This window comes from Canis lupus, chromosome 24, assembly GCF_003254725.2.
Source record: "Canis lupus dingo isolate Sandy chromosome 24, ASM325472v2, whole genome shotgun sequence".
Classification (NCBI taxonomy): domain Eukaryota; kingdom Metazoa; phylum Chordata; class Mammalia; order Carnivora; family Canidae; genus Canis; species Canis lupus.
The window spans coordinates 20,930,528-20,946,847 of NC_064266.1; the positions used below are offsets into that span (position 1 = coordinate 20,930,528).

Below are 16,320 nucleotides of genomic sequence, written 5' to 3' on the forward strand. Positions count from 1 at the left end.
ATGAAGAAAGAACAGTGTCTCCATTAAATGGTCCTGAGAAAACTGGATAACTATATGCAGAAAAAATGAAACTGTACCCCTATTTTACACCACTCACAAAAATGAACTCAAAATGGATTAAAGACTGAAACTGAAGACCTGAAACTGAATAACTTCTAGAAGAAAACCTAGGGGGAAACCCCTTGACAGTAGTCTTGGCAATGATTTTTTGGATGTGATACCAAAGTCCAAGCAACAAAATCATAAATCAACAAATAGGAGTACATCAAACTAAAACTCTTCTGCATAGCAAAAGAAACTGTCAACAAAATAAAAAAGAAATCCATGGAATGGGGTAGAATATTTGCAAATCATTTATCTGGCAAGGGATTAATATCCAAAATATATGAAGAACATACAACAATTCAGTAGCAAAAGCAGTCAGATTAAGAAATGGGGAAAGGACCTGAACAAAACAATTTTTCTAAAGAAGACATACAAATGGCCAACATGTACATGAAAAGATGCTCAATATTACCAACCAACAGGGAAATTCAGCTCAAAATCACAATATGAAATCACCTCACACTAAAATGGCTATCCCCAAGAAGATAAGAGTTAAGAAGGATTGGTGAGGATGTGGAGAAAAGGGAATCATTGTGCACTGTCGGTAGGAATGTAAATGTGTGCAGCCACTGGGGAAAACAATATGAGGTTCCTCAAAACATCTAAAACAGAACTGCCATATGATCCAGCAATTTCAATTCTGGGCATATATTTAAAGGAAGTGAAAATAGGAACTCAAAGAGACATCTGCACTTCCATGTTCATTGCAGCATTGTGCACAGTAGCCAGCATATGGAAGCAAGCAATCTAAGTGTCCACCAGTGGATGAGTGGGTAAAGAAGATGTGGTGCATATATCCAATGGAATATTATTCAGCCATGAGAAAGAAGGAAATCCTGCCTTTTGCAAAACATGGGTGGACCTTGAGGACATTATGCTAAGTGAGATAAATCAGATAGAAAAAGACAAATCCTGTATGATATCACCTATATGTGGACTCTAAATAAAAGCCAAATTCGTAAAAACAGAAAGTAAAATAGTGGTTACCAGGGGCTGGGGGATAGGTTACCAGGGGTAAGAGAGAGGTTATTAAGGTCAGAAACCTGCAACTAGTAGGTAAATATTAAATCCTGGAGATTTAATGCACAGCATAGTGAATATAGACAACAGTATTGTAGTATAGCCATCAAACTTGATAAAAGACTAGATTTTAACTATTCCCACCACAAAAAAAGAAAGATAATTATGTGACATGATAGAAGTGCTATCACTGAAATGGCAATCCTATTGCAATATATAAATGTATCAAATCAACATGCTCTACACCTTAAATTTACCAATATTATGTCAGTTATTTCACTTAAAAATAAAATAGCCACTTCACCAAATAAATAAACAAACAGAAAAGCCTTCTGTCTGATATCCTGCTTTAGAATGCAGCTGGCCAGAGGAAAGTTCTGAAGAATCCTTCTGTCTCCTTTACTTAAGGACTAGATGACAAAGACAACCCTGTTGATTTTCAGGCTCTCTGGGCTTCTTTTCTTTTTTTAAATATATTTTTAATGCTTTATTTCTTTAAGTAATCTCTACACCCAATGTGGGGCTTGAACTCACAACCTGAGATCAAGAGTCACATGCTCCTCTGAACAAGTAAGCCAGGCACTACTTCATGGGGCTTATTTTCTTGACCCAAGTTCAGATCATACTTGGCAATCCAAGGGCCTATCCAGGAGGTAGCTGAACCCTACATGATAATACTTGCTTTCTTGAGGATGTGTGTGTAAGGAGAGGAGGACCCAGAAAAAAACAAGGGGATAAAAGCTCAAATAAATTCTCCAGCATAAGCACTACAGAGAGGACAGAGCTCAATATCAGTTTTATTTCATACCCTTTTTGTTACCTCCACTAAAAGGTCCATTCCAAGGGACCACTTAGAAATCCTCGAGGACTCCACCATTTTGGTTTTGATCTTTGCACAGCTCCATCTTCTTGGAGATCAGCAGGATGAGGAACTTTGAGTTCCCCTTCATGGTTTGAATGTGTGATAATCTCGAGGTATGGGAACTTGTAAGAAAATCTTATCCTGAATAGAAAGAGCTTATAACAGCAAGTACAATTAAACCCAGACTACTGGCCACTGTCCTGCAGATAGTTCCCAGCCCAGTATCCCTAATCCAATCAGTTTTTGTTACTAAATAATTATGAGCTCTCTGCTGATACCATTCTATCTAAACTTCACATGTTACAATGCCAGGAGCTCAATTTCCCTTCTTGGGGAAATACAATTGAGTTCTAAGAATAAAACACTACTAAAACCTAGCAGCACTAAAACAGAACAGAACCCCTGTGACATACTAGTACTATCACATTTTGTAGATGAGAAAACTAAGGCCAGAAAGGGATAATAATTTCGTTAATTTATTCAACAAATATTTTCTAAATACCTAGGTTGTTGAAAGACCTGTGGTTGACACTGGAGCTACAGTGCTGGAGATGACAGGCTTGTTAGCTGATCTGATGAAGCTCATGGTCTAGCAAAGAAAGTGGAAAATAAACAAGTGAAAATATACATGATTTGTGATTGCTAATACAAATGAAACAAGGAAGGCCTTCAAACCAAATGACAACTTGAACAGGAGGACCTCTCCTATTCAATTAGGAGTATTCATAGAAATCCCTTCTGAGAACATAACATTCAAGCTAAAATCTAAAGCATATAGCCATGAAAAAAAAATCATAGGAACAATGTTCTAAGAAGAGAACACAAAGAATATTTGCTAGGTAGTGTATAGTGACAAAAGGATAGATTATAGCAAATAAGCCCTAAAATCTCGGTGGTTTAACAACCATAATTTATGTTTGTTTATAAAAAGTCCAAGGATGGTCACCTTCTCTATCTTGTATTCGTTACAGCATTTGAAACATGTGGCATCTAAGATTATCACAGCACAGGAAAAGAAGGCTGGTTAATCACATGAAGTATCCTTATGAGTCAGAGCAGGAAGACTTACATCATTTCTCTACTTAATCCCATTGCTAGAGCCCAGTCACATGACACCAACCTAGCTGCTAATCAACCCATCTGAAATGGTTATAACCACCAACAAACATCATTTCTCTACTTATTCCCATTGGCCAGAGCTCAGTCATGTGACACAAACCTAGCTGCATGACAAAAACTTAGCTGAAGTAGTTACATCCTCTTAATTTCTTCTTCCTCAAATATAACACACTCAATACCTTCCCAAGATATACGGTTCAAAATCCAATCCTGCTGAAAACCCAGTAGCCCTGAGTGATGCATGGCCCTCACCACAGGTCCAGATGTGGATCTCCTCAGTCTGACACCTATGAACTAAAAAGACAAGTTATCTGCTGATCCACATCATATAAAATGCTGGGTGAGGAGTAAAGCAACTACAACAAATATTCTCATTTAGAAAAGTCCAGCACAAACATTGTATGTTCTCATTCATTTGGGGAATATAAATAATGTGAAAAGGAATAGAAGGGAAGGGAGAAGAAATGGGTAGGAAATATCAGAGAGGGAGACAGAACATAAAGACTCCTAACTCTGGGAAACGAACTAGGGGTGATGGAAGGGGAGGAGGGCAGTGGGTGGGGATGAATGGGTGACGGGCACTGAGGGGGGCACTTGACGGGATGAGCACTGGGTGTTATTCTGTATGTTGGCAAATTGAACACCAATAAAAAATAAATTTATTATTTAAAAAAAAAGTCCAGCAGCCATTATTCTGTAGCAATGCTGAAATGCCATTAGGCCCAAATTGTGAAGCTCTTACTCTGTGCCCAGGGGAGAACCCTTCCTGATGCTCTGATTCTGTTCTCTGAGATGAGTTCCCTTGCCCTTTATTCTTTGTGACCCCTAAATCCATCCCTTGGAGCTTCTTCTTTACATACATAATTCTTCTTGGCTATATCTGAATTTTGGGAACTTGCCTCTGAAGCCTGCCTCCCTATGGAAGACTGGAAAACAAAAAATTGTTTTACATCTCACAAAGACTTTGTTGGCCTAGGGTTAAAAGTTTCTCTGGCAATATGGTACTTTTGAAGACTTAGTAGGCTCCTAATCTATTTGCTTCTAATCAGTTCCATCTGCAACTAACCAAACCCTATGCTCCATTCTACACTTACTTCTCAAATTATTTTTATACTTCTTTGCACTGTTCTTTCCCTCCCTCCCTCTCTCCCATCTCCCCCCTCCCTTTCGCTCTTCTTCTGTCTCTCTCTTCTTTTTCTCTCTCTCTTTCTCTTCCCCATGAGTAGTAGCCACCTTGAGGCTCTCAGGCTAAAACCGGAAGTCCATATCATTCCTCTAATCTTTTCCCTCACTCCACCTCACCTGAAATATTTTACTGGGATTTAGTTGTTCAATGCCTTTTAAATCTCATCTCTTATTATTTGGGACCTAGTATCAGTCTGATTTTCCAACCCCATGAAGGCCCTTGATTTCTGGACTCTTTATTCATATCTTTATTTGTGATAGCCAAAACTAGAAACAATCCAAATGTCTGAGTGGCTAAACAATGGTATATTCACCCTGTGGAATACTACTCAGCAATAAAAAAGAGTAAACCATATAAACTTATGGAATCACTATGTGGTACATCTGAAAGTACTGTAACATTGTGTGTCAACTAGACTCAAACAAAATGGCTAACAAAACCATGTATGCATACACAAAGGAGTGAACTGCTGAAACATGTCACAACATGGATAAATCTTAAAATAATTGCACTGAAGTATAGAAGTCAGATTTTTTTAAGAGTATATACTGTGTGATTACATTTATATATAATTCTGGAAAATACAACTAATCAACTAATGCATGATTACAAAAACCAGATCAGAGGCTGCCTGAGGTAGAGGACAGGCAGAGGCAAGGGGGGGAGGGGATTCCAAAGAGGCATGAAGAATCTTTGGGAAATAGTAGATATGTTAATTATCTTGACATGTATTAATTATACATGTCAAAATTATCAAATTGTATGCTTTAAATATGTACAATTTATTGTTTGTTAATTATACCTCAGTACAGCTCTTTTATAGCTTTCAGCAACATGAAAGCCCAATGGATAGGTAAACAATAACTAAATAATATCCTCCAGGTATATTTATTGATGGGTAAGATCCCAACTTATCCCCACAAAAAGAATGGCTGAAAGTGGGCACAGGGCCCCAGACAGTGGTACCATGGGCCACACCCACTTACCTTCTCCCCTGTAATAGGCTCTTCCCCCTTTTAAGGAATTACCCTTTTGCACTCCCCCCACTGCCATCTCAGACATTAGGGCAGACTATGAGTTGGAGTGGGGTGACTCAAATGCTCCTGGTTTTCTGTAGTAAGACAAAGAATGATTTCCTCAAAGCCTTCCATTTTGAAAGGGTCAGGGGTCTCTTCATCATCAAGACATAGGGACACACCATTCATAACATTTAAAACATAAGCTTTTATGCTTGGATGGAATCAGAAAAGCTATTCTTTATCCTATGTAGAAAGTTCTACTCCATTACTTAGCCTCAACTTGACCAAGTCAGTTACAGAATACCTTTGACCTCTCTGGGCAGCCATGTCCTAGTAAGAGAGTTCAGCCTAATACTAAATAATATAATACTAAAATTATATTAACTATAACTATAATAATAACTAATATAATGCTAAAATTAATTTGGAACTAGCCCATCACCATCCTGGGCACTCTACATGGGGTCATCCAATAAGAGAACAATTTCTTTATACACATGCCAGCCCTGCAAATTCCTGCAGACTGTTCTCCTGCAGATATGGTCATTGATCCCAGTAGAATCAGCAACCCCCTCTAAAGCTCTACAGGGACTTTTAGGGCCAAGTAAAAAAGAGGAAACGAGTTGATGTGGTGTGAAAATGCTATAAGGAGGCAAGATAAAGCTAGTCAACTGTAAGGATCACATCATCTGCATCTCAAAGGCAGATCTGAATGTAAAGGCCTTCACGATGACTTCAAGACCTCCAATGGCCTCCAGGGTGCCCTTGTCAAAAGTAATATCCCAAGTCACTGTGGAGCTGCCTTGGGTAGGGAGTCTTTCTGATGACATTGGATATTATCCCCCTTTGAGTCCTATTACAAATTATCTCCTGCAAACTCTACAGCAAGCCAGCTCTGTTGTCTCGGGCAAGTCACTTCCCCTGGTAGGCACATATGTAAGTGAGGAATTTGGACTATAGATTAGCATGTGTTTTTAACCTTTATTTCCACCAACCATCACTGAGAAAATGCTATGTACCTTGGAGGGATTAAAAAATGAGAGACAGTCCTTATTCTCAGCAATCTCACAGTGCAGTGTGGGGAGACAGACAAGTAAACAGTTCAAATGTGGGCTTATGCCAGTGTGAGCAGGACTGTGAACAGGGAAGGCAGGACTCCTGGAGAAGCCAGGAAAGATGGCCTGTGGGCAAGCCCTCCCTCTCCATGTCCCCAGTCACTCCCCTTTTTTAAAAAATAGTTTTGTTTATTTGAGAGAGAGAGTGCACGCCTACATGAGCAGGGGAGGGACAGAGGGAGAAGCAGACCTTCTCCCCATCGGGGAGCTGGACATGGGATTTAATCCCGGGACCCCAGGATCATGACCTGAGCTGAAGCAGATGCTTAACTGACTGAGCCACCCAGACACCCATCCTCAGTCACTTCCCAAAAGCTGTGGCTTTAATCATCCACATCTTCTCTCAGTGTCTGTAACAGATGCTCAATCAATGTACCAGCCAACAGACTGATGTTCTGCATGGATTAGCTCTTACATATCTGTCTGTATCTGTCCAGTTCAGTGCTCCAGCCCTCAGCCCCACCCCAGAGAGGCCAATAAAACTCGAGATCAGGTTTGAACTGCACCAAGTGTTCTGGACTCCTGGATCCACTGGCTTCTGCTTCCCAAGGACCATGAGACTCCTGTTCCTGACTTTTGCTATTCTTGTGTTCCTACCACAAGTGATCCCAGGTAATCAGAACCCAGGGAGGTTGCAGAAATGGAGGCAGGATCCGTCTGACCTATAGAGTGTTCAAAATGTTACTGGACCCCTCCAACCTGGGCATCTCCATGGCCCCTACACTGGGCCCATGTCCCTGGCAGGGGTAGAACCTAAGGGTAGGACAAGTTGTCCTCAATAGACAGGGGCAACCACAACATCCAGAGTTGTTTTGGGTTCTATATTCCAAGCTGCCACCTAAGGAACCAGATGAGAGCTTGACGCACATCAGTTCTCTTTCCATTTGGTGCCAGCCTGAAAATGATTCCAAAGCCCTCTTTCCTATATTTTTTGCCATAAAAGTTTTGAGAAAGCTTTTTTTAGATTTTTAAAATTTATTTATTCATGAGAGACACAGAGAGAGAGAGAGAGGCAGAGACATAAGCAGAGGGAGAAGCAGGCTCCATGCAGGGAGCCTGATGTGGGACTCAATCCCGGGCCTCTGGGATCACACCCTGAGCCAAAAGCAGACACTCAATCACTGAGCCACCCAGGTGTCCCAAGAGTCTGGTTTTTTGTTTGTCTCTTTATTCTTTGTTTGTTTTGTTCCTTAAATTCCACATATAAGTGAAGTCATATAATATTTCCCTTTCTCTGACTTATTTCACTTAGCATTATTATAATTGAATAAAAGAATTTTAAAAAGAAAAATGTAAACATACTATATGCAAGTTTATACAGCATTCTTTTGTTCACTTAACAGTATTTTGGGATTATCTTTCTATAACGTCACCAAAAGATCTACCTCATTCTTTGTAAAGTTGTGAAATCTCACTGTAAGATAAGTCATAATTTAGGTAGTCATTTGAGAATTTCCTAATTTTCTAATAACACATCAGTAATCATACTTATATAAAAAGATTGATATAGAATAGATTTATGGGAGTCAAATGGCCAGGTTCAAGGTCAGTGTAAAATGTTTTCTTACATGAATTCCTCCCTTATTTACCTCTTATGACATTGCCTATAAAAATTGCTAGCTATGGGGTTTGAGTAATACTCTGGTTGCAATTCTAAACACAATCAGGGACAATTTCAGATGGTCCACATGGAACCAATTGTGTCTGCTTTGAGTTCTGATGAGGGTGGTGAGACTAGGAAAGAGACAGATGTGAAAGATTTGGTAAAAGCAATCCATGAATCATGGGAACTCAGAGCATGTGGGGAAATATTACATGTTCTGGGGTTTCAAGTCTGAGGGTTCTGGTAAGAGATAAATTTGGATCCATTCCCTTGAAGGAATAGTTCAAAGGATGAAAGAAGCATAAAGTCTTCATGTTTCATCTTGGACAACTCCTAAGTTTAAAGACAAGAATAAATATTAGTGACATTTTTATAAACATGGAAATCTCCCCACCTCTCACCAGCAGTGCACCAGGGTTACCATATCACCATATTCCTTCCAACACTCACATTATTTTTTCCAGTCTCATGGGCATAAAGTAATATTATGCCATTGGCTTATTTAATTTTTTAAAGATTTTATTTATTCATTTGAGAGAGAGAAAGAGAGTATGAATGTGGGAGAGGGGCAGAGTGAGAAGGAGAAGCAGATTCCCCACTGAGCAGGGAGTCCATGCGGGGCTCAATCCTAGAACCCTGAAATCATGACCTGAGCTGAAGGCAGGTACTTAATCAACTGAGCTGCCCAGGTGCCCTTACACCATTGTTTAATTTGCATTTCTCTTATGATCAAAATACATGAATGGCTTCCTCTCAATGACCTGCAAGACCCTTTGAGATCTTAACCTCCATTTTTTTTCTCTAGTTACTCTCCACCTAACTTATTCTGTTGACAGCATCACTACCTTATTGTTTTTCCAAAACTTCAGGATAGATCCTGCCTCTGGGCCTTTGTACCTGCTGCTTCTCCTCCCTGGTACACCATTCCCACAGTTAGCATCAAAGCTCCTTCTTTCACGTCCTCTCCATGAAGTCTCTTACACCTTCCCTTTCAATCACACACTTCCTGCCCAAACTTTCCTGCTTCACCACTCTCCATAATGCTTGTCTGTATTTAACTATGTCTAATAAAAAGAAAGCTGGGATCCCTGGGTGGCGCAGCGGTTTGGCGCCTGCCTTTGGCCCAGGGTGCAATCCTGGAGACCCGGGATCGAATCCCACGTCAGGCTCCCTGCATGGAGCCTGCTTCTCCCTCTGCCTGTGTCTCTGCCTCTCTCTCTCTCTGTGTGTGTGTGACTATCATAAATAAATAAAAATTAAAAAAAAAAAAAGAAAGAAAGCATCACCTTTTTCTCTTACTTATTGTGTTACTATCTCCGGAAAAGACCAACATCTCCATGATAGCAGGACTTTTCATTTATATTGTTAATGGATGTATCCTCTTGTATCTTGAACAGTGTCTGATATGTAGTCAACACTTAATAAAAATTGTTGAATGAATGAACAAGTGACTCTTTCCACTTCTATTAATTGCCTATTTGTGGCATTTGGCCATTATTTCTTCTGTGCAGGTGATGCTTTTTTGTTGATCTACAGGAATTCCTTATCTTTGATATGATTCTCCAGTCAGCTTTAGTCATTGGGTATATTATCTCCCAAACTGTCATCTACTTATAACCTTTGCCCATGATATGTCGTTCATTGAACAGAAATACTTAATTCTGGTCTAATCAAATTCAACAATTTTTTTGCCTTGTGGGCAATGCTCAGTCATTTTATTTTTTATTTTTTTAAGATTTTATTTATTCATGAGAGATACAGAGAGAGTCAGAGACATAAGCAGAGGGAGAAGCAGGCTCCCTGCAGGGAGCTTGATGTGGATTCCATCCCGGATGCCGGGCTCATGACCTGAGCCAAAGGCAGACGCTCAACCACTGAGCCACCCAGGCGTCCCTGCTCAGTCATCTTATTAAAGAAGTTTTTTCCCCATTCTTATGTCTCAAAAATAATGTCTGACATTATTTTCTTTTTAAAAATTTTTTATTTAGGGGACCTGGGTGGCTTAGTGATTCAGCATCTGCCTTTGGTTCAGTTTGTGATAATGGGGTCCTGGGATCAAGTCCCACATAGGGCTCCCCACGGGAGACTGCTTCTCCCTCTGCCTATGTCTCTGTCTCTCTGTTTGTCTTTCATGAATAAATAAGTGAAATCACAAAAAAAAGTATATATAAAAAAAGTTAAAAAGTATATACCCACATGTATTCTTTATCCAATCATCTGTTGATGGATGGGCTCTTTCCATAGTTTGGCTATTGTGGACATTGCTGCTATAAACATTAGGGTGCTTGTGCCCTTTGAATCACTATGTTTGTATCCTTTGGATAAATGTCTAGTAGTGCAATTGCTGGATTGTAGGGTAGCTCTATTTTTAACTTTTTGAGGAATCTCCGTACTGTTTTCCAGAGTAACTGTACTAATTTGCATTCCTACCAACAGTGTAAGAGGGTTCCCCTTTCTCCCCATCTTCACCAATATCTGTTGTTTCCTGAGTCACTAATTTTAGCCATTCTGACCAGTGTGGGGTGGTATCTCATTGCAGTTTTGATTTGCATTTCCCTCACACCAAGTGATGTTGAGCTCTGATACTATTTTCTAACAACTTTTTTGCTGTGCCTTTCACATTCAGATCAAGACACGAGATGAAATGTGTAAATTCACTTTTGATTTTTCTCATGGAGTGAGCCAGTTTTCCCAGAACTATATGCTGAATCATCTATGCTTTCGTCCTTGAGCCATGGTGTCATTGTTACAGTATGGAATAGATCGATGAGTGTTAAGAAACAGAAATAGCAGTAAGAAACCTCTTCTTCCCCAAAACCTCAGCCCTGGATGATTTTTAAAATTTTAGTAAAATACATAAAACATAAAATGTACCATCTTAACCCATTTTAGGTTTATAGTTCAGGGGCATTACACACATCCACATTGCTGCATTACCATCCCCGCCATCTCTCCCCAAAACTCTTCACTGCAACTCTGAAACTCTGTACCTGATAGAAAGTGACCTCCTCATCCCCCTGACAACCACCATGCTACTTTCCATCTCTCTGTATCTGACTATTTTAGGTGCCTCATACGAGTGAACTCATATAGTATCTGTCCTCTTGTGACTGGCTATCTCACTTAGCATTATGACTTAAGTGCTCACCACATTGTAGCATGTGTCAGAATTTCCTTCCTTTTAAAGGCTGAGTATTATTCCATTGCATGTGCACACCACATTTTCTTTGTTCATTCATCTGTTAATGGACAGATAATGTTAAATGTGAGTTCTCCTAATTTCACAGAAGATCAATCCAAGTATTACCTTATATAAAATGTTCCAGAAAACAGGAGGGAAAAATAATTATAGCTCCATTTTGTTCATAAATATAGACCCAGTTTCTTAACACTCATTGATCTATTCAAGTTTACATTTCCTTCCTGTGCCATCCCTGGAATATTTTTCAGGATTTACCCATTTCATCTAGATTTTTAATTTTAGTGGTGTACAGTTATTGATAATTTTCTTCTGTTATTTTTAATACAGTGAATCTGTTTTGAGTTCACCATTTCACTATAGCTGTCATTTTTGTCTTCCTTTTTTTCTTAGTCTTTCCAGAAGTTTTCTGATCTCATTTATTCTGACTTCATTATTCCTGACTTTATTTTACTATTCTTCTAATTTAAGTTTTATTTTTTACCATATTATTTAATTTCTAAACACATGAAATTTTTAGTTCTAATATGGCATTTAGTTGGAAAGCATAGAACACATAAACATTAAACACTATTGAATTATACTAATACACTATTGAATATTAAACACATGAAATTCACTGAGGTTTTTTTATGGCCAGAAACCTTGCTCTATAAAATGTAAGCCTTGGAGCAGCAGTGTTGGCATCACCTAGAGGATTTAGAAGAGCAGAAACTCAGGCCCTGCCTCACCAACTGAATTAGAATCTACATTTTAAAAAGGTCTGTATATGATTCACATGCACATTACAAAATTGAAGAAGCACTGCCTTAATACCTAAGCAAACAAAGCATCTCATGTAGGAATATCTACACTATTCTAAGTATCTAGTAACATTCCACTTCTAAGTATCTAGTAATGTTCTACTTCTTAATGAGAATACAGGCAGGGCAGCCCTTGTGGCTCAGCGGTTTAGTGCCGCCTTCAGCCCAGGGTGTGATCCCGGAGACCTGGGATCGAGTCTCATGTCGGGGTCCCTGCATGTAGCCTGTTTTTCCCTCTGCCTGTGTCTCTGCCTTTCTCTCTCTCTCTGTCTCTCATGAATAAATAAATAAAATCTTTTTTTAAAAATGAGAATACAGGGATCCCTGGGTGGCGCAGCGGTTTGGTGCCTGCCTTTGGCCCAGGGCACGATCCTGGAGACCCGGGATCGAATCCCACATCGGGCTCCGGGTGCATGGAGCCTGCTTCTCCCTCTGCCTATGTCTCTGCCCCTCTCTCTCTCTCTGTGTGACTATCATAAATAAATTTTTTAAAAAAAATAAAAAAAAATAAAAAATGAGAATACAAGCATATGGGTATTCACATTATTGTTACTAGTATGTTTTATAGGTTCATTTGAATATATATTTAAAGTAATTAACCACATAGAGTATGACCAATGCAAATAACTCCTCTACAACAGTGACAACAGATCAACTTTCTTTGTGTGAACAACATCTCACAGCCCCAGGCAGCTTCGTTATAGTAAGCTCAAATTTCTTGTGACTAGCAAATTTCTTTTCATTTATGGTAAGATTCATCTCACTTTCAGAAAAGTTAAAAAATGGGCAGGTTGGAAAAGGTACTTTTAGAAACCTGGTATTTACCAGGCCTGAGCTGGGAGTCTTAAGACCAGAATCTAATTATGACCCATGATGTTGTCATAGGATGCCAAAGATACAGTCAGTCATGCTTATAAAACTAAAAGCATCAGTAGCCTAAAATAACCATTATCTTCTTTTGTTATTTAGCCTATGGTGGAAAAAAATGCTGGCACAAATCTGGATACTGCAGGAAAACCTGCAAAGCTGACGAAGTGATAAAAACAGCATGTCAACATTATCAAGTCTGCTGTGTTCCAGCCCAGAAGTTTCCTATCACTTCTCCCACACACATATATAATTTTCTATTCGATATTACTGATACAATGGTAACAAGTCTCACCACACCTAGTTTTGAAATAAGTACCATGAATAAAGAAAATGAAAAGTTTGACTCAGAACTGGAAACTTAGAACTTTCTCTGAGAGGTTCATCAAAGCTCATGACTTCCTCTTGGCTGTCTGTCGTTCAGCCCCATCCTCAGAAGGATCAACTAAGTCATAACAATAAAGCACTGAAAATACCACAGTGATCCACCCCGACCCAATATCAATGTGTAATTCTAGATAAAAACAGCTGTCTAAAGAAGTCTAAAATTTTTCAATATTTCCAACAAATAAACTCCCAGTGCTTTTCTCAAAATTTCAAAATTTTTGTACGGCAAGTTTTAAACCATTTTTACTGTCTCTTGTTTGCTGGTATTCCATTCCTGTTCTTTCCATTGTCCTATCTTTTCAACACGTGCTTTGGTATAGTAGAGGCGTCCTTTGGGTTTCATCCTGCCTCTTGATGGCAGCAAAAATTGTCACAAAGTTACAAATCCTTGCATTTATAAGAGTAGCTTCTAGGACACTAAAGCCTTTCTTTACAACAACAGACACCTCAGGTGAATGCACTCATTTTACTACTCACCACCTTTGTTCCTAAACGCCTATATTATCACTCACTGTAGGAAAATGGCGACCCAGGTGTAAGCTATGAGGACTCCTTTTTGCTCCAATTGCTTCCAGTTTAGAAGAGAAGCTATTGAAAGGTTGGTCTCATAAGCCCATTTCCTGATGGGTCATTTTGTCCACTCGGTTATTGAGAGCTTTATTTATCTCCCTCTGATGGCACAAAAATATCTACACACTCTGTGCACTTTCAGAGAGGCCCACTCACATAACCACCACACACATCATTTTTACCTAACTTCTAATCTTGTTCTAAGACACTGATTAGCTCACCAGTCAGCATGTTATCACTGTCCATGAATTACTATAGATCCAGCATCCCTCCTTCTACAGAAACGATTTCCTTTACTCACTGTTGAATTTCAGGGTCACTTCTAAATCAGGCTATAAGGCATCACTTCTGGCCAGTGCTAGTATTTGGTGTAAGCCACTCCACAAGCCTGGTTTTCCTTTTCCTCCTTTGTTATCTAAACATAGGAATTCTCTGTGACACCATTAGTGTATATGAAGGAGAGCAAACAAAGCACAGGCATCTGAGCCACCTGGTCCTACAGGTTATTTATGCCTTTCAGATCTACTGAGTCTCTGCTTTGAATATATCATTTCCACCCAGTACTGGAATGCTTTTCACAATGATCAGGTAATAACCACATAATGATGGAAAATTCAAATCTCATCAATTTATTTTTTCAAATTATTCTTAAAATTATTGCTACTAATAATTCTGATATTTGAAGTCCTTGAAGTCTGAATATCTGGCCTGTGGTTTCTGCTGGCTTTAATTCATGGTGCCTTATTTCCTTGTGATTTTTGTGATTTGGGGCTCTAAGCTATGCATTTTCCTTGGAACTTATCTGAGTAAATTAGCTGACTCATGACTTAAAGATCCACTCCTTCATTTGCTTCTGTCACACATCTTTGTTGCTACTACTTTGGGACAACTTTAAGCTAAATCTCAGCTTAATTTTTTTTTCAGACCATCTGTATACCAAGAAACTATGTGAGAGGAGCGCTTGGCTGGCTCAGTCAGAAGAGTATGTGACTCTTGATTTGGGGGTCATGAGTTTGAGCCCCACACTGGTGTAGAAATTACTTAAATAAATTAAAAAAAAAGAGAGAGCGAGAGATGGGCCACCTGGGTGGCTCAGTTGGTTAACATCTGCCTTCAGGTCAGTCATGATCTCAGGATCCTGGAATTGATCCCCATATCAGGCTCCCCACTCAGCAGGAAGCCTGCTTCTTCCTCTACCTGCTGCTCCCCCCATTCATGCTCTCTCTTTTGTGCTCTCTCACATGTGCTCTCTCTCTTTCAAATAAATAAATAAAATCCTTTAAAGAAGAAGAAGAAGAAGAAGAAGAAGAAGAAGAAGAAGAAGAAGAAGAAGAAGAAGAAGAAGAAGAAGAAGAAGAAGAAGAAGGAGAAGGGGATCCCTGGGTGGCTCAGCGGTTTAGCGTCTGCCTTCTGCCCAGGGCATGATCCTGGAGTCCCTGGATCGAGTCCCGTGTCGGGATCCCTGCATGGAGTCTGCTTCTCCCTCTGCCTGTGTCTCTGCCTCTCTCTCTCTGTGTGTCTTTCATGAATAAATAAATAATATCTTTTTAAATAAATAAATAAATATAAATATAAATAAAAAAATTTTTAAAAAAGAAGAAGAAGAAGGGACACCTGGGTGGTTCAGTTGCTTAAGCCTCTGCCTTCTTCTCAGGTCATGATCCCAGGGTCCTGATCCCAGGGTCCTGAGATCGAGCCCCACATCAGGCTCCCTGCTTAGTGGGAAGTCTATTTCTCCCTCTCCTTCTGCACCTCCCCTCTGCTACTGCTTGCTCTCTCTCTCTCTCAAATAAATAAATAAAATCTTTAAAAATTCTTTTAATTTAAAAAAAGAATATTAAAAAAGAGAGAAGCTGTGTGAGAGCCAACCTGAGGTTGTAAATTCTCCACAGAGATTTTTTTTTTCATTGTAATGAGTACCAAAGTTTAAGACCAGACAGTATTCCTTGAAAAATGCCTAGTGAAGGAGGACAAATATTGCATCTGTTTTATCCTCCTTACACAGCATGTGTAACACTTTCAGGACTGAGATTTATGTAGGAGTCTCCTACAAGACTCCCGTTTTTTCAGACCCTAGGCACTGTCTCCTCTCCCCTTTCTACACCTGATCCTGGCCAAAGCCATGGAAATCAAAGCTCAAGTTCATCTGATTCAGCAAATGCTTTCAAGACAAAAGCCAGCCTCAGTTACTGCCTTCAGAAAAGCAACTGATTTCACTTGGCTTTAATAGTCTTTACTTTTTATGAAGGTCAAGGATGCATAAGGGTTTTTTTAAGATTTTATTTATTTATTCATGAGAGACACAGAGAGGCAGAGACACAGGCAGAGGGAGAAGCAGGCTCCCCCTGCAAGGAGCCTGATGTGGGACTTGATGCTAGGACTCCAGGATCACGCCCTGGGCTGAAGGGAGGTGCTCAACCATTGAGCCACCCAAGTGTCCTAAAGGGTTTTTTTTTTTTAATATT

At 39.5% G+C, this 16,320-nt stretch overlaps 1 long non-coding RNA gene across 1 annotated transcript; it reads right to left on the minus strand.

The window, feature by feature from the left end:
* Positions 1-7,390: 7,390 nt before the first annotated feature.
* On the minus strand, positions 7,391-14,878 carry LOC118352229 (uncharacterized). The gene is made up of 3 exons (XR_004809019.2): positions 14,157-14,878; positions 11,178-11,268; positions 7,391-8,362 (listed from the first exon to the last, which is right to left on the minus strand). It is a non-coding gene; the product is annotated as an uncharacterized LOC118352229 (long non-coding RNA).
* Positions 14,879-16,320: the final 1,442 nt, after the last annotated feature.